The 27752-nt window shown below is 41.5% G+C and overlaps 1 long non-coding RNA gene across 3 annotated transcripts; it reads right to left on the bottom strand.

Moving 5' to 3' along the window:
• Positions 1 to 2440: 2440 nt before the first annotated feature.
• LOC122235129 lies at positions 2441 to 27271 on the bottom strand. Of its 3 annotated transcripts, XR_006213264.1 has the most exons (7): positions 27251 to 27271; positions 26663 to 26717; positions 12868 to 13011; positions 12646 to 12700; positions 11813 to 11898; positions 10343 to 10501; positions 2441 to 2728 (listed from the first exon to the last, which is right to left on the bottom strand). It is a non-coding gene; the product is annotated as an uncharacterized LOC122235129 (long non-coding RNA). The 3 variants fall into 3 exon arrangements; XR_006213262.1 differs by lacking the exon at positions 27251 to 27271 and having other exon boundaries at positions 26663 to 26774; XR_006213263.1 differs by lacking the exons at positions 2441 to 2728; positions 27251 to 27271 and adding an exon at positions 6582 to 6866 and having other exon boundaries at positions 26663 to 26774.
• Positions 27272 to 27752: the final 481 nt, after the last annotated feature.

Below are 27752 nucleotides of genomic sequence, written 5' to 3'. Positions count from 1 at the left end.
TCAATTGAACTTCTAATGTTCACATGGCATAAACTATTCATGGGGTATAATATCCAAGGTCAGTTTTACTCAAACGTTTTTACCCCTAAGTGTCCACAAACAACCCATGTCATTATGGAAGTTGGTCTCCTGGGCTGATGGTGGCTTGGCTTTTTCTCCAGTGATCATGTACATTTACAGATGCAAAGCAAACTGTGGTCCCTCCCCATGTCTCACTGCAGAGGCAAGTTACAGAAAATATACAGAGAAAATGTTACAAATATTAAAAGGTTACTGTACGGAGGGGCAGAAAGTACACAATAAATGCGGTTGCCCTCTGTTTCCACAAAAATTGCATTTAAAAAAAATTTTTTTTAACGTTTTATTTATTTTTGAGACAGAGAGAGACAGAGCATGAACGGGGGAGGGGCAGAGAGAGAGGGAGACACAGAATCAGAAGCAGGCTCCAGGTTCTGAGCCATCAGCCCAGAGCCCGACGCGGGGCTCGAACTCACGGACCGCGAGATCGTGGCCTGAGCTGAAGTCGGACTCCCAACTGACTGAGCCACCCAGGCGCCCCAAAAATTGCATTTTTAAAATGTTCTTGGATATGTTTCTCTGTTTAGTGGTTGAGAGTCACTAAGTTGGGAAGTTATTAAAACAGCCCCAGGTAGTTAGAAAGCCGATCCTAGAAAAACAATATAATTTAAGTACATAACATTAATAGTCACCCAGGAGGCTGGTATTATTACATTTGTGTTATAGATGAGGAAACTGAAGCCCAGAGAGCTTAGCAGAAACAGGGCATCATGGCAAAACTCTAGGGCTTTGAACTTCTTTTTCTTCTTCTTTTTTTAAACTTTGTTTTAACGTTTATTTATTTTTGAGACAGAAAGAGGCAGAGCATGAGCGGGGTGGGGTGGGAAGGGGCAGAGAGAGAGGGAGACACAGAATCTGAAGCAGGCTTCAGGCTCTGAGCTGTCAGCACAGAGGCCGATGCGGGGCTCAAACCCACGAACCGTGAGATCATGACGTGAGTGGAAGTTGGACAGTTAACCAACTGAGCCACTCAGGTGCTCCATAGGGCTTTGCAATTCTACTATCTGATTAAATGTCAGTTCTGCCACTCCCCAGCTAACTGACCCGAGGTAGTTTACTCTCAACTTAGCTTCAGATTTCTTTCCTCATGTCCATAGTCCCCCACCCCCACCCCACCCCTGCTGCCTCCATAAACAACCTGCTGCTTGTCTAGTGTGTCTTATCTCAGTAAATGGAACCACCAGTCACAAGATTGATCAAGTCTGATCCCTGAGTATTATTTTTGTGTCTTCTCTAGAGCTCCCTCATTCTCCGTACCCTCAAGCAATTCCTGCTGCACCAAATACTTTTCAAATCTGTCCACCTCTCTCCTTCCCTATCATATCAATCCATGGTCCATCTTTTCACTTCGGGTCTCCCTGAATCTTCTCCCTGAATCTTCTCCCTGAATCATCCTACTTCAAAACCATTCTCTGCTTGCAGCCAGAGGGAGTTTTTACACCTCGAATCTAATCCTATAACTCCCCTGTTTATCTTTTTGTGGCTTCTATGGCTCTAAAGATAAAATAAAAAAATTTTATATGCTCAACAAAGCTTTGTATCTTACTCTCTCGCCCCATCTCCTACCATGTTTCCTCTTTTCTGTGCTTCAGCAATCCTCGGCTTTGTTTCAGTACCTCACATGGGTCACATACTCTTTCCTATCACGTAATTTTTCACACTTTCTTTTCTCTTCACCTGGAATGCTCTGTCCCACCCCATTTTTCTTTCACCTGGCTAACTTTCGACTCATCCCTGAATCTTTCCTGACTGTGCAGCTGGTTCGGGTACCTCTATTATATGATCACTCAGAACTCTGAACTACTCCCTCTTGGTCCTCCTGACACTTAGAATTTCTTGTTCAGTGTGTGTCTTCCCAAATGGATTGTAAGTCCTAGGCTCAATGCTGTTGGTCCAGTGCCTACCACATAGTAGTTGTTCGGTAAATACTTACTGAGTGAATGCACAGTTAAGTGAGGACATTGTGAAATTAGGTAAAAGAGCAATCTAGGTAGATCCTAGAACACAGTAAACCTTCCATAAAAAGTAGCTCTTCCACAACATCCTTGGATCTCAAAATTTGTCATGTGGAATAGAGAATGGAACCTTGGTCTCCCTGATTCAAAAACCATGCCCTTTCCACAGTAAACTTAAAAGTAGTGCTTGTTGTCTTAGTTTTACAAAGTTAGTAGAGTATAATCCTTTTCTTGTTGAAGGTTTTCCATGAATTAGACTTGCATATTGAGGAAAACAAATGATCTACCTTTAAATAAAATTCAATAAATCGCTTGGCCCAGGTCAAGTTGACCAGACTCCTTTAACAGGCAGGAGGAATTGCCATATTGGCCAAAACCGTGGAAGACACAAGTGAGGGCTATTGGCCGAAGGCGGAGTGGAATCCATGGGGTTAGGGACAAGCGGAACAAAGAGCGGTGATACAATCTCTGAAGCAGATACATGTATAATTTACACAGAGCGGGATGTGTCTGGCTCCCATCGCTTCTAGCAAAACATCTTCTCTGACCTGGCTTACGATCGCTTAATTGCTTCATGAAGTCTGGTTTCTCTCATACTTGACAAATGTGAAATCCACAGACAAACAACGGATCAGTTAACCCAAACTCCACCAGCATAGTAAAGACTTGCGATGTGTCTTAGGAACATGAGCCATCTGAAATGAGAACAATGGGACAATAATGTCTTACATTTGTCCAGCGCTTTTCAGTTTATAAACATCCTGTATATTTATACATGGAAAAAATATCCCGTAATCCTTATAAAAGTCCAGTGAATTAGGACTGTATAGTCTAAGAGTGCTTTTGTGGGTATTCCTGTACCTCATACGGTGAGGTGGGGTGTGTTCAGTCCATGAGGGGATAATGGAGTGATTGTTCATTTGAAAAAGAACATTTAACAAAAGACTGTGAAGGTCCAGCTTCTAGCACTGCTTCTGGCTCTCAAGATCATTTCCCTGAACTTCAGTTTCCTCATCTAAAATGAGGATCATAATAACTTGTCTGACCACCTAATAGGGCTACTTGAGATCTGAGTATGTTAATAGATGGGAAACATTTTATAACTGTAAAGTGATATTTTTGCTATTATTAATGATATAGAAGCTATATAATGTAATGGCAATTCTTACCGTTACTTATTGTCCACGACCAGGAATAATAATATAATCGATAGTGTTGACTAATATTAATTATTAACGAGGCAAGAGAGGAAGCAGAGGCTGGCTTACCCATTCCCAAATGTGCAGCCTCTATAGGATGGTGTTTCTGGCTCCAGGGGGAGCACAGCAGAAAAGCTGGGGCATTTTACCCCAAAAGAGAAAAGTGAGTAGCTAAGGATGTGGCTTCTCTGTGCACCCCATTGGGCTTCCTTACACTGAGGCCTACATACTCACATGGTCCTTGAACTGTGGACCAGGAGAGGTGTCTCCCCACAGGCGTTTGAAGCAGAGAAAAGCAAGGTTTTCGTGATGAGGAGTGGAAGAGGCTAGGCTATGTAGGCCCTATTTCTCCTTCCAAACCTACCATTCTTCTTGGGTAGGGGATGGTGGGAAGAGGGGAGAGTCAGTGAGAGAGTGGAGGGAGGCCAGGAGTATCCCACCAGTGGATGCTCCTTCCAAGGGCAGGAAACCCCAGAAGAGAGGGTTTGCAGTTTCCCTTAACAGTGTTCTTTCAACATTATTGCTCTTTTCTTTACATCACAATAGTCGTGTTTGGAGTTTATTTCAAAGGCAGTGAGAACTCAGGCCACCAGCAACCCATCAACATTTGTCACCCTGCCCTGGACAACAATTGCTTTCGTTCCTTCCCTCCCTTCCTCTTCTCTTTCTTCTCTCCTTTCTTCTTTTCTGATTTCCTTCTTTTATTTTCAAAGCACATTCCCACTAATTTGATCTTGGCAACAGCCCCAGGAGAGAACAATAGTGGTTGATATTATCTTCATTTCATTGGATAAAAAAATGAGACAGAGTTGAGTGATGCACCCAGATCACAGAAGGTGGCCGTGGCCGAGTTGGAACAAGAATATAAGTCTCTGACTCCTGGTCCTTGACTTTGCCAGTAATCCCGCTACTTTTTAAGGTGTAACTCTGGACATTAGAATATACCTTGTCACTAGTAAGGTTTTAAAGTGAGCCCTCATTGGAGAAATTGTGTATACTCAAAAAGACTTGGGTCCCTGTCCCTTTGGTTTGCCTTTAAGGGTGTGATGTATTCCTGGACCACAGGAACATACTCTGAAAGGTTTGATCTCCTCACACAATGAGGTGAGCTGGAGCTGAGAAAGGCTTATGCAGATTTCCATAGCCCACCTCATCCTTACTGGTGGGAATATATTCTTAGAAATGGAGGGGAGAGCCATCTACCATTATGAGAGCAAATATTTAGAGGCACTTACCGTGTTCGAGGGTCTGTTACAAACACATTGCATGCATGATCTCTTTTAATCTTTATACCAGTTGTAAAAATAGATGTACTTAATCATCTTCGTGTTTTAGATGCGAGAATTAAGGCGGAAGATGATTTGTCACATGTCATACAATGAACACTCAATGGAGGTGGGATTTGCATCCAGAAAATCTGGATTCAGGGTTATATTGTGTAACCATATGAGCTCGGCTGCTTCATATGATGTACCTGCACATGTACACATGTGTGTTTGAGTGTTCTCTGGTATGTTTGAATTAAACAAATTTAATGTACTGATAATGTAACTTTACCTCAATCCTATTAATCTTTGTAATCCCAAACCCTAGCCCTGGGATTTTTTAATATCCCTGAAGCTAAATTCTCAATAATGGTTTCCATTGTAGGGCAGAGGTGACCATTGGTGTTTGTAACCCTTTCAGGTTTCCTCTCTCTGTGCCTGCCCATACGATGTATACACGAAATACTTGCTAGATGAATTTATGACACGTTTTTCTGCTATCATTTTTGCAGTCTTTTCAACATGTACATGGATATATTTCTTAGAAACTATCTTTGCTTGTAAAAAGCTTGATTAGAAGGAAATTTGTCTCCCTTGGAACAGTCATTTTACTGATCTCTGAAATTATGGTTGTATTAGTACTACTCCACGCACCAGGGTATTTAGGAATATAGAAGTGGAATTGTTAATGTCTTCGAAAGAGTCAATAAACATCTGGTCATTTCAAATTTCTGGGTCTCAAATTATTTTCTCTACTATAAAATAAGGAAGATTGCATGGCGGTTAACTTACCAGCATTTAGATTTCATGATCTTACTCAGATCTTTTAGGCATTTCCAAAAACCCTGATACATGGCATTGAAAATCATAGCTATCTGGATATCAGGCTGGCTTTCCTGATTTTGTATACATTATTAATGAAGTTGCTAAGGGGAGCATTTAGGGTGACTCATGCCTGGATGCTCTTCCCTAGGAACCTAGTTGTCATACTACAAGACCTAGATTTGACATCACCTCTTCTGGAAGGCCTCTCCCAGCCCTAACCATCAATTCTCCAGGTTGAGTAGGTCCCTTATCACCTCAGGTCTCATTGTACCCTGAACATCTCTCTGTTAGTAGCGTATATCTTTGATTAGTAATTGTTTAGCCTATCTTTTTCGTTGGTCTGTGATCACCTGGGAAGGGGGTTGCTAAGCTCACCGCTTTTGCTTCCTAGTAAAGAAGCCAAGGAGAATATAACAGAGCCAAGAGAGGGAAAGAAGTGTGTACCAACAGTATCATTTGAACATGTGGATCGAGCTGTGTCTGAACCTGGATATTTCTAGAATTTTTGTTTCAACCTGAGCCAAAACAACCCTTGCCTTTCCCCTCATTCTATATTTGGTTGGATTCTTGTCACTTGCAACTTAAAGATTCATAGTTTCTGTTGACTGATAAACACTGTAATTGAACCATTGCAAAAGAGTTCTAGGAAAGAGGTTGGTGCACAGGGTGTCATCAGAGCTCAGCAGAGGTGCTCTTACAGCTACAGTCTGGTTGCCCAAAGTATTGTCCATAGATCAGCAGCATCAGCATCATCTAGGACTTTGCTGGAAATGCAGAACCCCTACCTTAGACCCCCTGAATGAGAATGTGCATATTAACAAGATCCCCAGGTAATGTTTTTGCACATTCAAGTTTGAGAAGAGTTGCTATGAAGGATATGGGGAGGGATATACTTAGGGACATTTTCCCATAAAGATGACATTTGAGATGAATTTTGAAAGATGCTTAGGACCCAGACATACAGAGCTGTGCTGAAACAAACTGGCATGGCAGCAACTTTGAACGTAAGGTGAACAGGGAATGGTGGAAAAGGAGTCTGAGTACACGGACCAGATGTGGTATGTAGTGAGTCACAGGAGGCCCTTTACAATAGCAAGACGTTATTTTGAGGGGTCTTCAGGGCAACTTGATGACTTTAGTGACTGGAAATCCATGGTAGAGAGAGGAATTCACTATATGGCTCTATTAACAGCCATCACTCTGAGGAATGATTCACTTCCTGGATTATCCATCACTACGGTTAGAAAGCCTGACAAATTACCATTGATCTACCAAACACATACTGCCCATATTACATCCTCAATAGTCAGATTCCTTCTTTTCCAGGATTGCTGGGGTTTGCCTTTTAATGGCTAGTCTTGAATCGATTCAAGACAGGGGATTCATGGCAAATCTCATGCCTTCCCCTGAGGACCACTTCCGATTGTGTTCTATTAACAACAGTCAGGTGCTATGTTTCCCTGAGTCATCCTCACTGTCTCCCAAGGGTATGGTTTGGCCGAAGATGGCTCTTCTTAAGTTTCTTTGTGCACATTTCTTGGAGTCTGTGGCAAGATGGGAGAAGATTGAAATTAGAATAAACCCATGGATAAAATGTGAAGCAAGATGAGATTACATTAAATTTATGACATGCCGGGGCAAGCTCATTTTGCTTCGTGAATAATGGTTAATCACTGTTCGAATCAGAGACTATTTACTAGCTGGTTCTCATAAATCAGGGTTGGGGAGTAGAAATATTTATCATGAGCTGATGTCATGTGACTTTAATATAGCCAAATATTTTAATAAGATTGAAGATTCTTAGACACGAATGTTTTAAATGATGGCAGATCTCAAGGCATTAAGAGAGGAACCTAAAGCTTTTTGAAGTCAAGCACTGCCCTTTAAAAATTGAACTTTAATGATGTCTATGCTCTCTGGTCCCTCCTGGTCCCTCCTGCCTCCTCCGCCCTCAGCCGTTGAGATGTGGCCAGATTTATGGTACCTGGGTCATTTTCCTGACTACTTTTTTTCCATTTTATACAAGCTATTAAATGTAATTTATGAGAGTGAGAAATGCATTCTAAATGTGAACACTTTTACAACTATTGGGGTAAGTCAAATGGAGGAGGTTGCTTGGTGCAGGGAAGAAGCACTGGCTGGTGAGCCTAGAGTCATCAGATTGAATCTCAGTCCTAGAACTTGCTGTAGGACTTTGAGCAAGTCATTGCTCATTTTTGGTCTTCATCCATAAAATGAATGGATTGGGTTATCTAACTCACCCTCTGCTCCTGCCCAGAATAGTCCATCTCAAGGGCCATGACTAGGTACCTATCACCAGTGTATATACAAAATATATACAACTTTGGCGGTGGAGGGGGGGAGCTTGGCTGTGAAAGGGAAGAGTGATGATGGCTCCTTACTAGAAGGGCATGTAGGGCTGGAATAGGTTTCTTAAACATGGGCTGGATCAAGTGTATTCAAATGCTGATGGGAAAGGCTCGGGCAGAATGAAATTTTACGTAGAAAATTTCTTCTGAGAAGGAGGGAGGGGATGGGGCTCCAGAGTGTAAGAGGGGGTAATGGCTTGCATAAGAGAAATTACTCATCTGTGATAGCAGCAGGAGAGATGGCGAAGATGGGTTTTATAGATTTGTAGCCCGGAAGTTGAGAGTGTTCCGGTAGCTTTTGTTTTCTCTGAAAAACTGGATACCAGGTCATTTGCTGATAGTGAAATGGGACAAAGGGTAGAGTGTGGAGTTCTAAAGAAAATGGAAGTTTTGAGATAATTGTGAAAAGTCCAAACAAGTGTGAACAAGAGAAACCTGTCAATACTTCCAAGGTCCAGTTGGGGTGATGATCATGAATTTATAATTGTGGATTATTTCAATATATTCTCTACGTTTGGCAATTTACACCTGCCCCTCAAAACCACCCCTACCCCCCCGGAGGGTGACCTGTATGGCCATATCCACCACCTCTTGTGTCTTTCAGGATGTTTTGTCCGGGGAAAGCACTAGCGGGAGACTAGAGGAAAGGAGGAGAGGAAGGTTGTGATGCTTATTCCGCTCCTTTTTTATAGAGGTTGCCAGAGTCTAGATGTGTCTCTCCACCGAAGGCCATAGATGCTGCTGAGTAGGCTTGTCTCTGGGTTTGGTCAGCTGCTCCTTCTTTATCCCCTGTCAGGTCTTGGAGTGATCACTTCACCCTGCCTGTTGCTCGTCCTGGTCCTGCAAGATCCTTTGTGAGTTTCCCAGTACACTGCTTGCTGCTCTATAAACAGTGCTCTTATTAAAATTTTCCTGAATTACCCAGTTTGAGCTTGCTCTGTGTTTCTTGCCGGCACCTTGACTGAAATATCCTGATACCTCTTTCTCTCCACCAATGCTGCCCATGCGTAGACACAAAAAAGTTCAAGCATCGGGTTTTTGTAGTGAAGTATGAAAAAGGGACAGATGAAGAGAGAGGGAATTTGAAATACTTTTGTCCAGAAGTTATTGAAATATGATAGGTCATATGAACTACTTAGGGAAGGAAGGGAACTAACTGCTCCTGCTTTTGGGCAGTGAGGTCAGTTTATAGTCAGTTTCAATGTTGGAAAATAAGAGTAATTTGAAGAGGTGATGAGGCAGCTGGAGGAAAAGATGAGTTAAGAGTGGTGGAGTCAGTAACCTCAGACATAGAACATTGTCAAGTGGTGAGAACCTGGGAGTTAGTAGCAGAGGTCAGTATGGCACAAGGTACCCTGAGATGAAGTTCAAGTTGTTGAGCAGCCAGGTTATTGGATAACTCATCTGGATGGTCACTGACGTCAGAAATGACAAGGCAGGAATTGAGTTTTAGGGAAACACTGTGGGTCAGATGCCAAGTTTTTTAGTAAATAAGATGGAATAACTGGGGGTACAGTAGAAGACAAAAGCTAGTAGAGAATAGTGGTCAAACAGATATCTTGGGCCTTCAAAGAACAGGGTTTTTAGAAAAGTGACAGGTAGCCCTAAGGGGGATAGACCATAGTATACTGCTTCATGACTGTGTTGAAGCCAACGGCTGTTGTAAGAACTGTAAAGGAAGTTTTGTCCTTTGGGGAGAGTCAGGTTTGTGTTCAGGAAAGAAATTGGAGTGGATGATGTGAGAAGGAGTGTACATTGTAAAGAGGCTGGGCCTGGAAATAGTGGCCAGGGTTGGAATTCTAAGGTATTATTTGACTTGGAACTTTTACATTATGAAACCTAGTATGAAAGGCAACACAGAGTTATTCTTGGTGGCTTATTTGTGGAGGGTGGGCATTAGGCATAATGGATGGACGTTATGTTTACCAGGCTTGAGAAACTCTCCTTAGTCTCAATATCTAGGGCTGTGTGAATGTGGGGGTCATGTGTCTTTCTTCCGGTTGGTGGTATTTCACCTTCTGGTGTTAAAATCCTTTCAGCTTACCTGCCTTGGGATAATGTATCCATGCATCTGTTTGTTTGTTCAATTACTTCTTAAACCAGGTGAGAATCAGCAGGTTATAAATTCATTAGATAGAAGTTATGGGAAGTTTGCCTTTGATTCAACTGAACAATGTTACTTAGTAAATTTCTCCCACTCTGTTCTAGCCATGTTGGTTTTCTTTCTGTTACTGGACTGTGCAAGTTTGCACTTTCTGGGTTCTTCCCATTTTATGTTCTTTCTCTCTTCCTTCCAATCTGTATGAATGTTCTTCCCTCCAAAGCTGTGACTGACTCACTCCTTTACTTTAAATGATATTTTGCTCAGTGTCACCTCCTCAGAGAGACTTTCCTTGACTGCCTGTTGAAGCTCCCTTGTTGTACTCCCTTCTCTTAAAATACTTTTTTTCTTTTTTATTGTATAACTGTTGGCTTGGCTTTTTGTCTTTCCCACCCACGAATATAAGCTCTATGAGGGTAGGAACTTTGTTTTATGTATTTTGTTACCCATAATGCCTTTGATAGTCCTGATGTGCAGTAAGTGCTCAATAAATGTTTGTTTGAGTGCTGAATTAATGAACAATTTGGAATACAATGAGGTACTAACTTACCTTATCTAGGCAGTAAAGCCTTTGCTTGATTATATGATGGATCTGTCAAGGTGACTTCGCATTGGGTGAGAGGTTTGAGAAGAACATCTCTTAGTTTCCTTTCCACTCCAGTATCTCCTCTGTCCATTATTATGGTTATCTCTTGCACACTGGAAACAACTGTATGAATTGAAAAGGACAGTAAATTGGTAAGTAAAAAAAAAAAAATTAACCAAGAAAAGAAACAGAGATCTTCTCATCAAACCTCTCATCAAGTACAAAAGCCATGATTTGCTTTGGCCAGTGGTACCATCAAGTGTGAGATACGTGAGGTGCTTAAACCTTGTGGCCTTCCCTATATCGCTGTTGTCGGGAACATTGTGACTACAGCCTCTGCCAATAGTAAGCTATGTGTTAGGTATGTCAGTGAGGTTATCAAAATCAAAAACAGACAAACCCCAGAGAAAAATAAGTCTGCCAGTCTGGAAACATGTTTTTCTTTTTTGTTTGTTTTTATAAAAAAAAAATTAAGCTACTTAGAATAAACTAAAACACTTTAAAATGAACTAGCAAGACAAGACCCTGGAGTCCATATTATTATTTTTTTAATTGAGGTATAGTTGACACACAGTGTTACATTAGTTTCAGGTGTACAACATAGTAATTGGACAACTCTATTAAGTTATGCTGTGCTCACAAGTGTGGCCGGCACCTGTCCCAATGCAGCACTATCATAATACCATTGACTATATTCTCTACCCTATACGTTTGCATCCCTTTGACTTACTCATTCCATAAATGGAAGCCTGACCGCCTTCTCCCCTTCACCCATTTTACCCATCCCCCACATTTTCCCCTCTGACAGCCACCAGTTTGTTCTCAGTAATTTCGGGTCTGTTTTTGCTTTGTTTGTTTGTTTGATGGAGTCCATATTATTAATGATCATCAATAGCAAAATGTTGTAATAAAGTAAAGCTGTGAGATTATTCATAAAGGAGAAGATAATTACCACTTATTGAGCAGCTCTTTGAGTCTGCTCAGCAAAATGAAATAACCTACCCATGTGCAAACAACTTTTTATTTTTTTAATTTTTATTATTTTAATTTTAATTTTTTAAGGTCACAGAACTAGGGTTTTATCCCCAGAATTCTTCCATCTGGACAGTCTGGGCTGTTTTCTCTCTCCACGATGCCTGCTACACATAATATTATAACGAGGAAGACATTCTTTCTCCCTGTTCTACTCTTTTCTTTCCCCGATATCTTTCCCCGAGATAGATAAGACATCTACCTGATTCTGAGTCTGACTTCGTTACTTCTACCTGTGGGAAAGTTATTTAAACCACCAAAACCCTCTTTTTACTCAGCTTGGAAAGGCAGGTTAGTCGTTATCTGTATCAGAGGTCCTTTACTTGGCTTCTGTGAGAGAGTGACGTGTGTGAGGAATAGTTGTGTGCTCCTGCACCCCCGTAGAATGACGAACTGGCTTACCACAGGCTTCAGATCTTTCATCCATCACTATCAACTCCCTGTGCCTCAAATTCTTGATTCGCTCAATGATGCAATACTGCACACTCCTCGTATGGTGGTTGGTTGAGCAAATGAGATAAAGAACATAAAGAGATTATAATAACACCTGGCATGAAATGAGCCCTCGACATATGTGGCCCATTGTCTTGACCCTCTTTCTCCTCCTCTGCCTCTTCCTCCTCCTCTGTCTCATTAGATATGGTCACTGTCATTATTGGATTGCAGTGTATATTCACGAGCATATATATCCATATTATGTTTAAGCTTCATGAGACTTTAGAAATAATGTAATAATTTCTCTCATTTTACAGAGAGAGAAACTAAAAATTAGCTTGCCTCAGGTCACACACCTGGTATATGGCTAGACACTGAGGTTTTTGAATTACTATATTTTCAACTATACGTATGTATGAAAATTCAGTGGGAAGGTTAGATTTTGAGGTATACTCAGCAAATGAGGTTTCTGTTCATGACTGGTTGGCAGTGCAAATGACAAGTACCATAATGGTTACATGCCCCTGTTGAAACTAGAACATAGGGCACTAGGCTTAGAAAAGGCCACATGTCAACGGCTTCCTATTTTTCTCCATTCCAAGATAAAGTCTTTCAAGTTATATATCACCCTGGAAAGGCCATCTGTCTAAAATTGCTTAGGCTTGGGAAAGAGGTTTTTAGGTCAGATGTATTACTCTTATTCCACTTGAACTTTATTTTATTTTTTCTCTTCTTGCGATCTGAAACTCAATGATCTTTGTCACAATTCGTGATCCCAAGAAAGTCTGAAAAATACTTACGATATAATAACCAAGAAGCAGATTCTCTAAATGGAGAACTTCTATATTTATAGCTCTGGAAAACACACAAAAGGGAAAGCCGGAGTAATCTTCAGTAGAGATGCGGACAGAGAGGATGTCTATATATGCTCTTGGAGAGTTGACTTCCTTGCTCTGAGAACTGCCCGTTCCCCATCCCACCGTAAAAGGGTGGTCTATGGTAGCCCGTTATGTACTGCAAACCTGCTCTTGCAGCCCAAGATGACTGGATCGGTGTAGATGCTTGACTTGGGATGGCCTGCCATTCTCCCTTGGAAGCTGGCACTCTCTTGGGAGTCAAGATGCCAGTCGGTTCCTGCTGGCTGCTTTACATAAAGTTATCTTCTTCTTTGAGAAAAAGACAGTAAGCAGGAGAAGGAGAAGCATATTATGTGTTAAGTCACTGTAATTCTGAGGTTGTTCATTGCTGCAGTGTTTTCTCACGAGTACAGATAGAAGAAAAATGTACCATCAAGTAAATTTATACCTTATAACCCAACAATTCCATTTCTGTATGTACATCCAAGGGCAAACCTTAGATATTTGCAAAAGGAATTTGAATGAGATAAAAAAGAAGAAAACTTAATGTGCATGAATGGAAGAATGAATACGTAAATTGTGATAAAAATGGATCACTATGCAGCAGTTACATGAAATAGAGGTCTATCCATCAACATGGATAAGTATCAGAAATCTAATATTGAGTGGGAAAAAGTTATCAAGATACACCTAAAATTTAAATTTACTTCAAAATATAAAGAACAAATATAGCATAATATTAAATGATAAAAATCAAGAGATGGATCCATGGTGCCATTTATAACATTTTACACCTTAATGAGTAAACGAGATAAAGCCATCCTGCCCATAATTCAGGACTGAAGGACACCATTACTAAGTTTGGGTCAATGGTTATCCACTCTGTTTGTTTTAGTCATAGATTTAAAACATTTCCAGTAGTGGAGAGTTTGGCTGTGGAGTCAGACAGACTTAGGTTCAAGCTCACACTAATAGTTTTGCATTGAAAACTTCTTTATGTTCTCAGAGTTTTCATTCCTTTATCTCTTTCTCACAAAATGAGTTGAAAATTATATATCTATAAATACAAACACATAATTAAATATTTTAAATTTTATATAAAATCACACAGTGGCTGGTGTACGTGTTCAGTATAATATAAATATAATTTGTATCAAAATTTCCCTCTACATTTATAGTAGAGGTATTTTCTCATGTTATTAAAAACTCTTCATTAGTAGCATTTTAAATATGGAATCAAACTTATTGAATAAATATTACACAATTTACTTAACTGTCTTAAACACTTTATTTTCAGACATTTACCACTATCAATTACTCCTTAATAAACATGTTTGCACAAGTAGTCTTTCTTACAGTTTATATTATGTCTGTACAAAATAATTACTAGAATTAGAATTAATTGGTCAAATGGCACATTTTCAAGCTTCGGCTACATATTTTCAAATTGCCCATTATAGTTGTGAACATCTTATATCTGTGTGACCCTAAGCCGATTATTAAATATTTTTAGCCCTTAGGTATTTTTTTCTCTATCTTAGAGTGAGGTTTAAAATAGTAGCTATAGATGTGGAGAAACGGGAACCCTCTTGCACTGTTGGTGGGAATGCAAATTGGTGCAGCTGCTCTGGAAAGCAGTGTGGAGGTTCCTCAGAAAATTAAAAATAGACCTACCCTATGACCCAGCAATAGCACTGCTAGGAATTTATCCAAGGGATACAGGAGTACTGATGCAGAGGGGCACTTGTACCCCAGTGTTTATAGCAGCACTCTCAACAATAGCCAAATTATGGAAAGAGCCTAAATGTCCATCAACTGATGAATGGATAAAGAAATTGTGATTTATATACACAGTGGAATACTATGTGGCAATGAGAAAGAATGAAATATGGCCTTTTGTAGCAACGTGGATGGAACTGGAGAGTGTGATGCTAAGTGAAATAAGCCATACAGAGAAAGACAGATACCATATGGTTTCACTCTTATGTGGATCCTGAGAAACTTAACAGAAACCCATGGGGGAGGGGAAGAAAAAAAAAAAAAAGAGGTTAGAGTGGGAGAGAGCCAAAGCATAAGAGACTCTTAAAACTGAGAACAAATTGAGGGTTGATGGGGGGTGGGTGATGGGCATTGAGGAGGGCACCTTTTGGGATGAGCACTGGGTGTTGTATGGAAACCAATTTGACAATAAATTTCATATATTAAAAAAAAATAAATAAAAAAAATAAAAAAATAAAATAGTAGCTATATCATAGCATTGATGTGAGACTAAAATGAGATGGTATATGCAAAGCACTTGGGCACCTCCTAAGATATAGTTAGTACTCAAAAAGTGCTAGCTATTGTATTAATACCTTACTCTGAATAGCAATATATGTCTGTGATACGTCCTTCTAGCTACTTTAATAGGCAAAAAAGATTTGTTTCACTCCTATTTTAACTTGTATTTCTCTGATTACAAAAGAATTAAAAAAACTTTTATTATATTGGCCAGCTGCAGTTATTTTATATAAAATATTACGACCTTTTATTTGTGTCTATTTCACTATTGAGGCTCCAGTATTTTCTTATTGATTTCTACCTGTTTTTTATATAGTGAGGCTATTAATACTTTGTTAGTCATATTAATATGAATCTCCCCAGCATAGAGTGTGGAATGTTTTTCCTGAGGAATAACTTACAGGAAATAGAATTATAAACAAATTTTAGTTTTCAAGGGCAGTTACATTCTAATTTCCAAAGGGTAGGTCAATGTTTTTAGGCCCTTGATGGACTCCTTTCTTCCCATCTGCATGTCTCTCAGTAAGTTTGTCCCTTCTGTGATCTTGTGTCATTAATTGGTCTTTCATTAATGGACTGTGTTGTCATATCTCTGAAAAATAAGAGAAGACCCTTCCTTATTACATTACAGTTCATTTTTTTTAATGTTTATTTATTTTTGAGGAGGAGAGCATGAGCAGGGGAGGTGCAGAGAGAGAGAGGGACAGAAGATACGAAGCGGGCTCCATGCTGATAGCAGCAAGCCCAATGTGGGGCTCGAACTCACGAACTGTGAGATCATGACCTGGGCCAAAGCTGGACGCTCAATCTACTGAGCCACCCAGGTGCCCCTCATTGCATTTGAAACCTAAGGGCTTCCTCTGAGTTCCTTCTCAGTTACTGTTTCTGCGCCTCCCCCTATCCCAGAAGGATGTGTCTCATCCTACAAATGTGGCTGATACCCAGGACACTTGTTCTAGGGTCAGTACTTTTGTTCTGAGGGCCGGTAGGGGTGAGTACCTGCCGGTCAGTGTACACACTGCTGATGTAATTCATGAGGCTCGGGTGTGAGGTGAGATGAGTACTGAGACCCTAGTGTGATGGTGCCTAGAGATGGACGTGTGGTTCTGGAACTGCACTTGTACACGATTGCTGCTGTGACAGAGTCACACAAAATTAGTAGCTCGGAACCACACGGATTTATTATCTTACGCTTCTGGAGGTCAGAGGTCTGAAACAGGTTTCACTGGGCAAAAAGCGAGGTGTTGACAAAATTGCGTTCCCCCTGGAGGCTCTGGGGGAGAATCTGTTTCCTTGTCTTTCCAGCCTCCAGAGGCCGCCTGCGTGCTGTGCTTCGTGGCCCTTTGATGTGTGATCCAAAGGCAGCAGTAGAGCGTCTCCGAATGACCTGTGCTTCTGTCGTGTGTCTTCCCTTCTCTGATGCGACCGCCTCCCTCTTCCACCCCTGTGATTACTCTTCTAAGGTTCACCCGGCTGATTCAGGAGGCTCTCCCCCTCCCAAATTCCTTCACTTCATCACATTGGCAAAGTCTCTTTTGCTCCATCCTGGGGCAGAATTCCTCTTTGGGTACGTAGGAAACAAAACCAAGCTATTTGCTCTTGAAAGACAGTGATGGGACAGGATAGGATAATGGTTGCAGACATCCCCCTTCTGAAAGGGAGAAACAAGGAAAGCACCACTCCCAAGCAATTGCACACTTCAGCCCGGCAAACCCCGTGGGTTCAAGGCCTAGGGATAATCCTCCGTGGCTTGTGGCTTGCCCTCTGGGCTCACCATTGTCCCCGTGGCACCCTCCTTCCATTTCCATGAAGGTGGTATGTGTTGCCACTGAACAGTTCCATAAGCCTGGTAGAATTTTTGGCATCTGACAGCCCTTCATTTTCCAGTTGTCCACACCTTTCTGCCACATGCGTGTACAGGGTTTCCTGGTAGAGCAGGTGGAATCTGCATTCCCAGGCAATCGACTAGTCTCAGCCATGAATTTGCTTTGGTCAGTGGAACGTGGGTGAGTGCGAGGCTTCAGATACATTGGTGTGGTTTGTCCCGGACTCTTCTACCTGAGCTGTGAGACCAACATGCTTCCAGTTCAAGGAGAATGAGGAAACACATGGAAGACTCACATGAACCAAACCCAGAGCCTCAATTGGCCCAACCAATCCCATCTACATCTACCTGGATGAGTCCACCTACAGATCCACGAGTGAGAAATCAAGCCCATCAAGAAATGTGAGAAAACGGAGATGTTAACATAATGGCAAACTAACAAGTTAACCTCCTGCAGTTTCAGGGATTCTGACAGAAAACCTGAGGCTCCTGGGTCAGAGACAGAAGATTTAATTACTCACAGCAATAGCAATAATCAGAGTATCAGCATTTTTCCGTGTCAGTTCCATATACCCCAGTTCCCACAGAGTGCTGCACGGAGGGCCAGGTAATGCCTACGTATAGAGTGGATTGTGCTACAGGACGGGATCCTTGAGGGCAAGGGACTCAAATTTTTTATATTAGGCAGTGAACATGTCTAACTATGTGCTCTGAAGGCAGATATTATCTATGTTTTGCTAGACAGTAAGCATGTCCACCCTTTACTCCTGAGGGAGACGCTGTCTCTATATCCAAGTGTATTCTAACTTGAGAAGAAATTCTGGAAAAAGGGCAGTCGCTACCTTTGCTTGCAGGAAAAGCTGAAAGACAAAAGACCCATATTGAATTGTCTCTCAATAAGCCTGGATGTTGTGCTTTCTTCTGTGTTTTGGAGCTGTTTGTTATTCAGCATTATTGTATGAATAGCTGGCAAATATACTGTGACTTTGTGGGTTTTCATGTGAGACCCTGAATCTGAGGTGGGACAAATCCATGTCAATGGGCATGATGTGTGCTTTGAACAAAATTAAGAGTTATCACTGAAAATGGACTATATTACACAGCAAGAAATTACTTTAATAAATTTTGAATATGCATGATATATCTTAATGCTGCCTGGTGCCATCGTGTATTATTCTTCATTTTCATTTTACGTAAATAATGCTGAAGTAGTGGTAACTCATTGAAAGGAATACTGAGAAGATTTAATTATCTGCTAAGAAAATTACGTTCTCTACTAATACTTTGTTTCAGACACCTCTCATGCCCTACCTTAAACCTTTCACTAACACTGTGGTAGGATACCGTTCTTTTCATGCTGTAGGTGGCAAAATGGAGGCTCAAAGGGAATCGCCCAAGGCGCAGTTTGCATAAGGGGCCAGATTAGGGAAGAGACCATTCTTGATTCTCAAGTTTGTGCTTTTACTTTTTTTTAAATTTTGTGTTAACATTTATCTATTTCTGAGAGACAGAGATAGAGCATGAGCAAAGGATGGGGAGAGAGGGAGGAAGACACAGAATCCAAAGCAGGCTCTGAGCTGTCAATACAGAGCCTGAGGTGGGGTTCGAACCCACGAGCCGTGAGGTCATGACCTGAGCCGAAGTCAGATGCTTAACCAACTGAGCCACCCAGGGGCCCCGGTGCTTTTTCTATTAGAGCACATTTCTGTGCTCAACATAGGTATGTCTCCCATCTCTCTAAGATACCTAATGCTCAATTTAAGGAGGTTGGTTAGTAAGGGGCACAATCAAAACTAGAGCTAAAATCTTCTGATTCTAAATATGACATTGTTTTATTGTATTACATGAAAATAACCTGTGCACAAGGGAGGGATTTAACTTGCATAATCTACTTTATCATGAGCACCGAAGAGTTAAAAAAGAGACATCGCATTTTCTGCGCCAAAAATGGTGCTAATTGGTAGGCAATTTATTTGTAAAATTTCCCGAGCACATTGGAGAAATACAAACTTCCATAAGAATCAGTTGGCGAGGACTTTAATTTGGTTGATATCTGGTAGAACTTGAAGATAAGGATCTTGATGCAAAATAGTGATAAGCCACCCTAAACTCCATTGGAATACGTCAAATCTAATACCCAGAGATTGATCAGCAGAAAATAAGGGAAGAAAAATTTGGCTCAACTTTGGATGAAGATAGATCTTTTATTCTGACCTAATTAATGTTCATGCCAGTTCTCTGTTAGTAAAATAATATCAGTTTGTCTCACATATGGCCTGGAGTATATCATTTACAGGTATGTTTAGATTAAAAGCTAGTAAATGGCACATATTTCTCATTTCAGAGAGAATGTGTTCATGCATGATACAACCTTTTGCTGGCTTATAAAGTCACAGGTTAAAATTTTCCTCTGGGTATTGAAATATGATCATCATCACCACCACCACCACATTTTTATCCTATCGGAGTTGGCTAGGAACTGTGAAGAATGCTTTCCTTGCATTGTCTCATTTACTTTTATCTATCTGGTGAGGGCCCATGATTGTCTTTATTTATCAACTGGAATGGAAAAGCTACGTAAATTTCCAAGGTCACCCAGGTAACACATGGCAGAATCAGGAGTCAGACCTTCGTCGAGCTAACTCTAGGGCCCCTTTTTGTCTGTTTGCAAAGTAGATAGATAGCAGTGTACTAATCTAGGCCTTGATGATTAGACAGTTATTACTTTGCAGTTATGCACTGACGCGTGACTCAATATTTTTGTGAGGTGGGCTCATCTCCACCTTGAGCACCCCTCCAATTCCACAGTGTCTTCCTGTTGCCCCTGAAGCGCATCAAGCTTGGCTCCTGCCTCAGGGGCTTTGCACTTCATGTTCTTTACACTAAACCTGTCTGCCCCGTTATGTGGGTGTGCTGTTTGTACCACCTCCGTCGAAAGGCCTGCCCTGGGCTCCCCCTTCATTGTTTACCTTTTTGCTCTGGCTCATTTTCTTTCCAGCACTTATCAATAGTTGGTGGTATTATATATTTAACTATGCATTTCTCGGGGCGCCTGGGTGGCTCAGTCGGTTAAGCGTCTGACTTCGGCTCAGGTCATGATCTCGCGGTCCGTGAGTTCGAGCCCCGCGTCGGGCTCTGTGCTGACAGCTCAGAGCCTGGAGCCTGTTTCAGATTCTGTGTCTCCCTCTCTCTCTGCCCCTCCCCTGTTCATGCTCTGTCTCTCTCTGTCTCAAAAATAAATAAACATTAACAAAAAAATTAACTATGCATTTCTTGTCTTTTCTTGCTAGAAATGAACTTCCATGCGCACAGGGTTCTGGGCCTCCTTGTGTGCTTTGCTTCCCTAGTGCTCTAGAATCCATCTGCCTCAATAAAAGATTCTGAACTGACATTTGTTGAGTGAATGGATAATGGAAGCTTTTTTTTCATTTTTTGAAGTGTTTTCTATCGTGATTAGAATCGTTGTGTTGATAGGTGTGGACAATATATGGGTCTTAACATATTCACACAATCGCATTCCAGAGTTTGTACTGGCTTGAATTTCCACCAGCGATGTAGGAAACTACCACTTCCACACTTCCAGCCCTCTCCAGGAAGGAAATGCTAGGTATTATAATCAGTTTTGGGGAAGGGTTTGGAGTGAAGTTGAGATGGTAGAATAAATCCTGTGCCGGTTTAAAGCCTGAACCTTGGAGTGGTGGGGGCTGGGATTCAAGCCCTGCCCGCCCTGACCTGGAACTCTCTGGGCCTCCAGTTTTGCATCTGGAAAGAGAGACTAGTAACCCAGTGTCTACTTGACGGATTATAGTGTGGAATAAATGCAGTAATGTGTGTTGTTCACAGTAAAGCGTCAGGTTCCTGGTAAGGCTACAATTTAGTAAGCACTCACTCACCCCACCCACCCCAAAGAAATGCCTGGGCAATTTCTCTGGGCCCAGCCAGTTCCTAACAGGGTCCCAGATAGGAAGACACTGTAATCTCTCTCTGTTGCAGAACTGGCAGGAAGGGCAGGGGGCCAGTGGTGTAACTGTCCTGGTCACTCCTTGTAATGGGGGAAGAACATCGGGATGGTGACAAATCAATGGGAAACAAGAAGTCAGTGAGGCCTGACATCTAAAAAAGGCATCAAGAATGGGACAGAGGGAGGAAATGGGGTGTCCGCTGTGGTGCTGACTTGGTAGTCTTTTAATAGAACTATATTCCAGGAAAGAGCTTCTCGAGTAAGGAAGTTCACCGAGCCTGTGCCCGACAACATGTCAGCAGCAGGTTGTGAAAATAACTTTCTCTGGCTGGTTGTGACAGCTCGTAGGGACGTATCTCTTTTGTCAGTTTTATAAGACTGAATTTCTCCGAGAAATGACAACCTTGGCTAATATTTGTTAAAAACTTACTACAGGCCAGATGATTATTGTACATTTTAAATGCATTCATTGAAGATATACTTACCATGCATCTGTTATGTCCCAGGCATTGTTCTGAGTGCTGGGAACAGAGCAGTGAAAAAAAAGACAAGACAGTGTCCTATCATCATAGAGCCTACCTCTGAGAGCATACAGCCTGCACCAGGTACAAAGTTGAAAATAAAATATAAAAATAATACTTCTGTGATCACAGAGATCTTTCTATATTAGGACATGTCTATGAAAACCATGCTATGTAAAACTACATAGGATTCCACTCTATCTATGTATTGTAATTTATTTAATGACTAATGAAAAAAATGGGTCATGGGGTGCCTGGGTGGCTCAGTCACTTAAGCATCTGACTTGATTTCAGCTCAGGTCATGATCTCACAGTTTGTGGGATTGAGCCCCATGCTATCAGCACGGAGCCTGCTTGGGATTCTCTCTTCCTCTCTCTGCCCTTCCCCCCTCATGCTCTAGAGCTTTTTCTGTCTCAAAATAAACAAACATTTAAAGAAAAAAGAAAAAAATAGATTGTTTTTAGTCTTTTCTTACTACTAACAATAATGCAGTCAGCATCCTCAAATGATATTTAATAGCACTCTGTTTTGGACATTTATTATTGCATAACAAAATATCCCTCCTTTTCCATAAGAAATGTCCTGTGTTTGCTGTGGCATAGTTTAAAAGGTTCTGGAAGCCTGTTTTCTTCTTCTTTTTTTTAAATAATTTTTTTGATGTGTATTTATTTTTGAGACAGAGACAGACCGTGAACAGGGGAGGGGCAGAGAGAGAGGGAGATACAGAATCTGAAACAGGCTCTAGGCTCTGAGCTGCCAGCACAGAGCCTGACGCGGGGCTCGAACCCACGAACCGTGAGATCGTGACCTGAACTGAAGTCGGACGCCTAACCGACTCAGCCACCCAGGTGCCCCAAGCCTGTTTTCTTCTTGAACGATTTCTGTCCCATTCGGTCCCAGGAGGGGCAACTCTTTATAAAGGTATTTTATTTTATTGTTTAGGAATCATACCCATATATGTTTGAGATAGGCCCCTCCTATTTTGTTTATGGGTCAGTGTTCTTAAGATTCTTAGAAGCCTCTTCCTCTCATTAAGAGTGTCTGTGAGGCACCACTTTAAACTTTGGCCCATCAAAAGTTTTGTCATATAAATCTTGACAATTTTGTTAATTTTTTAATTTTTAAAATTTTATTTTTTGAATTTATATCCAAATTAGTTAGCATATAGTGCAACAATGATTTCAGGATAGATTCCTTACTGCCCCTTACCCATTTAGCCCATCCCTCCTCCCACAACCCCTCCAGTAACCCTCTGTTTATTTTCCATATTTAAGAGTCTCTTATGTTTTGTCTCCTCCCTGTTTTTATATTAGTTTTGCTTCCCTTCCCTTATGTTCATCTGTTTTGTCTCTTAAAGTCCTCATATAAGTGAAGTTATATGATTTTTGTCTTTCTCTGACTGACTAATTTCACTTAGCATAATACCCTCCAGTTCCATCCATGTAGTTGCAAATGGCAAGATTTCATTCTTTTTGATTGCCGGGTAATACTCCATTGTATATATATACCACAACTTCTTTATCCATTCATCCATCGATGGACATTTGGGCTCTTTCCATACTTTGGCTATGTTGATAGTGCTGCTATAAACATGGGGGTGCATGTGTCCCTTCAAAACAGCATACCTGTATCCCTTGGATAAATACCCAGTAGTGCAATTGCTGGGTCATAGGGTAGTCCTGGTTTTAATTTTTTGAGGAACCTCCATACTGTTTTCCAGAGTGGCTGCACCAACTTGCATTCCCATCAGCAGTGCAAAAGAGATCCTCTTTCTCCACATCCTTGCCGACATTTTTACCATATTCTAAGTGAGATTCTCTCACGCTATATTTTTTCACTGGCAGTTGTTTGTGCATAGAAAGCTTTTGGTGAGCATACTGTATTTTCCTACTGACTCTAATACTAGTTCAGTTTTCCAGGTACATAGTCATAATACATATAAATAATGCTTATCTTGCCCTTCTTTTAATTTGGGCCTTTATTTAAAAATTTTTAAGGCTTATTTATTTTGATAGAGACAGACAGAGAGAGGATGTGAACAGGGAAGGGGCAATGAGAGAGAGGGAGAGAGAGAATCCCAAGCAGGCTCCGTGCTGTCTGTAGAGCCCGACGCGGGGCTCAATCTCATGAACTGCGAGATCGTGATCTGAGTCAGACACTTGAGTGACTGAGCCACCCAGACACCCCTAGTTTCAGCTTTTAATTTCCTCCTTTCCCAAGCCAGTCCTGTTGAGTGGTATCGGGGCAGAGCAGACCTAGCAGCAGTGGGGTCCGGTAGCACCAAAAGGACTTAACTGCAGAGACAGATGTAATGTAAGAGTGAGGATCCTTGTAAAACTGGAGGACATGGGATTTCTGCCGCTTCCAGCACCATCCGTTTGGGGAGACAAAACACGCATGCCTGACCAGATCACTAAAAACCTTAGAAAGCTGTGCTTGAATGGGTCAAACAGTACAGGACTTCTGAGCAGAATGACATCACTGTGGGCCAAGGGGGCCAAAAGATGGGGAGGGGGCTGATTTTGAGTTGGGAAACTCAAAGCACTTTGGCCAGTCATAGAACCGAGGGCTCTTTCATTTGTGCCCCCTGCTACCCATTGTGCATACTGGGTCGCACACCATATTGAAATCATTTGTGCAGTCATCATCTGCTCCCTGGGGGGTGGGAATTCTGTTTCCTTTCTCTCCAACTCCCTGGTTGCTAACAGAATATTTGGAAAAGTGTAGGCTCTTGGCAAATGCTTGCTAATAAGTTACTAAATTTCTAAATGTGTAAGTGAATATATGCACAGATAAAGTCATGTATATTTGTTGGGATATTGAATGAATGAACAAGTAAGAGTCATGACTCCACAGGGTTTCTCAAACCCCAAAACGGAAGGACCAGATGAGGCTAAGATCTTACTTCTCCTTCCCTGGGTTCAGAGTTGAGGCATCCACTGGTTAAAATGAGCTGGCTTAGTTCCTCTGTTAGACTTCCTTTCTCCTTTCGGGATTGATGGTATGGTAGAGAAATGATTTAGCAAGAATGTCTCCTTTACATTTTGTTCAGGATCTGCTTGTTCTTCTGGAGACTGAATCAAGCACTGATTTTTTTTTTTAAAGGACCATAAGTGGGTTTTTGCAGATCTATTCACTAACAATACTGTCTAAAACTGTTGATCCTCTAACATCAACTTTATTCGAGAATGGAGCATTAATTAACCATGGGTTGATGAGTCCGAAGAGATTCCTTCTCCTTCTATTCGAAGATCATTACATAATGATTTTATTGGCTAATTGATTATTTGACTATCTCTGGATAGTTTATGCACACACACTTACAAACATAATTTGTCATTTATTTTTCCACCAGCGAGACGAAATCATTGAGCCTCTTCAGTGCCTTGTAGATTCAGCCCCCCAAACCAGAGATGGCTAATCCACCTTCTATCTTGTATTCCAAATGCAACCAAATGCTAATGGCTGTGTTATGCTGTGGATTGCTGTTTTGAAAGATACTGAGGTCGTATCTGGGATCAATGCAAAACAGTTCTGCTGTGGTTGTGAAAGAGGGAAGTGTGGCTTATATACTCTGATGGTTTGCCTTTTATAGTCTAACACTTGAGAACAGGAAATGTTTCCCAACTCAAAATCACCCCCTCCCAATCTTTTGGCCCCCTTGGCCCACAGTGATGTCATTCTGCTCAGAAGTCCTGTACTGTCTGACCCATTCATCCAGTCACAGCTTTCTAAGGTTTTTTAGTGATCTGGTCAGGCATGCGTGTTTTGTCTCCCCAAATGGATGGTGTTGGAAGTGGACTTCCAGTGGTCATCTTATTAAATGGACTTAAAATGACTCAGAATCCTCGCTTTGCCATCAAATGCTGAATTCGCCGGAGCAGGTCATTTAACCTAAGACCTAGTTTATACCTCTGCAAAAAAAGATCTCACTTAACTGTGAAGATTAAATGAGATCATAATGCAGGTGTTTAGCCCAGTTAGGCTCTCAAAGGATGTTGTTACTGTCACCCCAGAGAAAATAGAGTGACCTTCAGCCTTGCAGGAGTTGATTGCAACATGTTTGAATACAGTTGAAAACAAAGAGGAAACATCGCCTAAGAGGGTGCTTTTGCTAATGGTCTCTGATTGTTCTGGTTCCTTATTATGGGGCCATTGGGAAAGTGGCATGTGATGTTGGGTAGTTTGTTTCCACTGGTACAACTGTCCCAATGGAAAGGGCAATGTATCAGGGTATTTTAACTGAGTTCGATTAAGCTTTCAATACCCTAACTCTTCTACATGTGATTCCATGGCAAGCTGTCTGCTGACTATAATTTCTGCTCTTATACAGGGAGAAAATAGTCTTATGACACGAGTGTTCTGGTCACCATGACAATTATTTGTAACTGTAATTTACTAAATTGGCAAAGGTAGGACAGGCTGGTCATGAAAAGGTGATTATTATGGTTTCCACAATGGCAATTTCTCATTCCAAATTAATCAGTTGTCATTCTAGAAGTCTCACAAGCAAGGTTAACGCACAGCTCTGAGTGATGGAGCCTTTAAAAAAAATAAATAAACCTACAAAGATGTGGACCAGACTCTGAGCCATGGTGAATTTGCTAAGATCCTGAGTGCAACACTGTGAGGTATTATGTAGGGTAGACTGTTGCCTTTTCCCTCAGTGTATCCAACGTAGCCATTGGCAAAGTTTACTGAGATTCTTTCCTTGGAACGTCTATAGGTCAGGATTCCATGAGGTCATGGACTATGAATTTTCTGTCTCTGTACATTTATTTTCTCTCTCTGGAATATGTTCCTTCTTCCTTCTCCCATAATGGGAGGGTATGAGAATCAAAACTGATAATGGATTCAGTGTTTCCAGGATACTTTGGGAATACAGTGGTGAATAAGATGGACAGATCCTTGCTTTTATATCCTATATTCTTTATGTTTTTTAGAATGTTCTACAAATATAGCTCTTATTAGACCATATCTCTCATGATTCAGTTCAAGTGTTGGATCTCTCATACTATCTGTGACTCTCCGAGGAATATAAAAATCCTTTGTGTACTTTCACAAAACCTCAGGTTCTCTTCAGACAGAACAAGTGGGCTTCATATTTTGATTATCCATCTACATGTCTGTCTTCTCCATCACCTTCTAATTTCATTAAAGGCAAGAGCTCTGCCTGGTTCTTATTAAACCACTGGCATCCAGCACAGAACCTGGAAACATAGTAGATGCAATCACATGTTTGCAGTACAATTTAAGGGCGAGATGCCAATCCTATTATGGTCAGTGACCCAACTGTTTCCAAATCGTGCCAACCAATCACCATTTCACCCCCAGAATTCTCCCTAAGGAACAAACAGAAATTGAAGTCTTACTGCAGGTAGCTGGATAAGTGCTCCGTTGCCCTCAGCAGAGGTCCTCTGGCCAAAGCTGGAATGAAGTAGGAGGCCTAGAATTGAGGCCGGTGTGGCACCTCTTGGTCCTGCTCTTCCCTGCCTACCTCCCCTCACACACTAAGTTCACGTATGGAACCTAGAACATTCCTTTGTGTCCAAAGGGAAGAGGCTAGGCCCCAAGAAGATCCCTGAGTTCAAATACCTACCTGAACAGATGGGATGAATGGAAGAGAGACAAAAGAAAAACTAACCAACCACGAGTGGCTGGCTGTGTCTTAGATCTGAGATGGGAAGCCTGAAAGAAACGTGGCCCCTGAGTCCTTGTAATGTCAGTGGTCATACCACATAACTACAACTGCTCACCAGTTAGTGGCTCTGATGTTCACTGGTTAGGTTAGCCACACTCTCTTGCTAGTGCTAGATCCCTCTAAATGGACCACTTGAGATCCTCTCAGCTTTTCCGGTTTCAGGATATTTGGTCACTAATGTAACCAAGCCACACTTGTGGCAACCAGTTCTGTGTGGGTACCTACTGGCATCACAGGACACAACCCAACAGAGCCTCACCTTGTGTCCAACCTGCATTCCTCTTGCCTCCTGCCTCTGGATTCCTTTTTGAACCTGAGATTCTATGGAACACAGAGCTCTGGAGGATAAGTGCTTTCTCCAGCCACTCACTGTGCTGGGATGTACTTGTTCATATAGCCTCTCTTAGCACAGTCCCAGAAGATCCATGGTTTGGGCTTGACACCCACTGGTGGTCAGCTCAATAATGGTTTATCGGCTCACCCTCCTTTCCTGCCTTAAAGCTTTGGGGAGCTAGGAAAGGAGCAAGTCTGGTTTGGGAAGAGAAGGCTAGATTATCCTCCCCCCTAGACTTGGTTAATTAGTGATGACTCCAGTGTTTAATGGGGTTCCCAGACTTGTCTGCACATTAGAATCATCTGGCAGTCTTTAAAAAGTTCTAAAGCCCAGGTCACTCCCGGATCATTTCAATTACAATCTATGGCAGTGAGACCCAGGTGGTGATACTTTCGGACGCTCTTCAGTGATTCCAATGTGTAGACAA

The sequence above is a fragment of the Panthera tigris genome, chromosome F2 (genome assembly GCF_018350195.1).
Source record: "Panthera tigris isolate Pti1 chromosome F2, P.tigris_Pti1_mat1.1, whole genome shotgun sequence".
Taxonomy (NCBI): Eukaryota; Metazoa; Chordata; class Mammalia; order Carnivora; family Felidae; genus Panthera; species Panthera tigris.
This window is presented reverse-complemented; position numbering and strand designations above follow the sequence as displayed.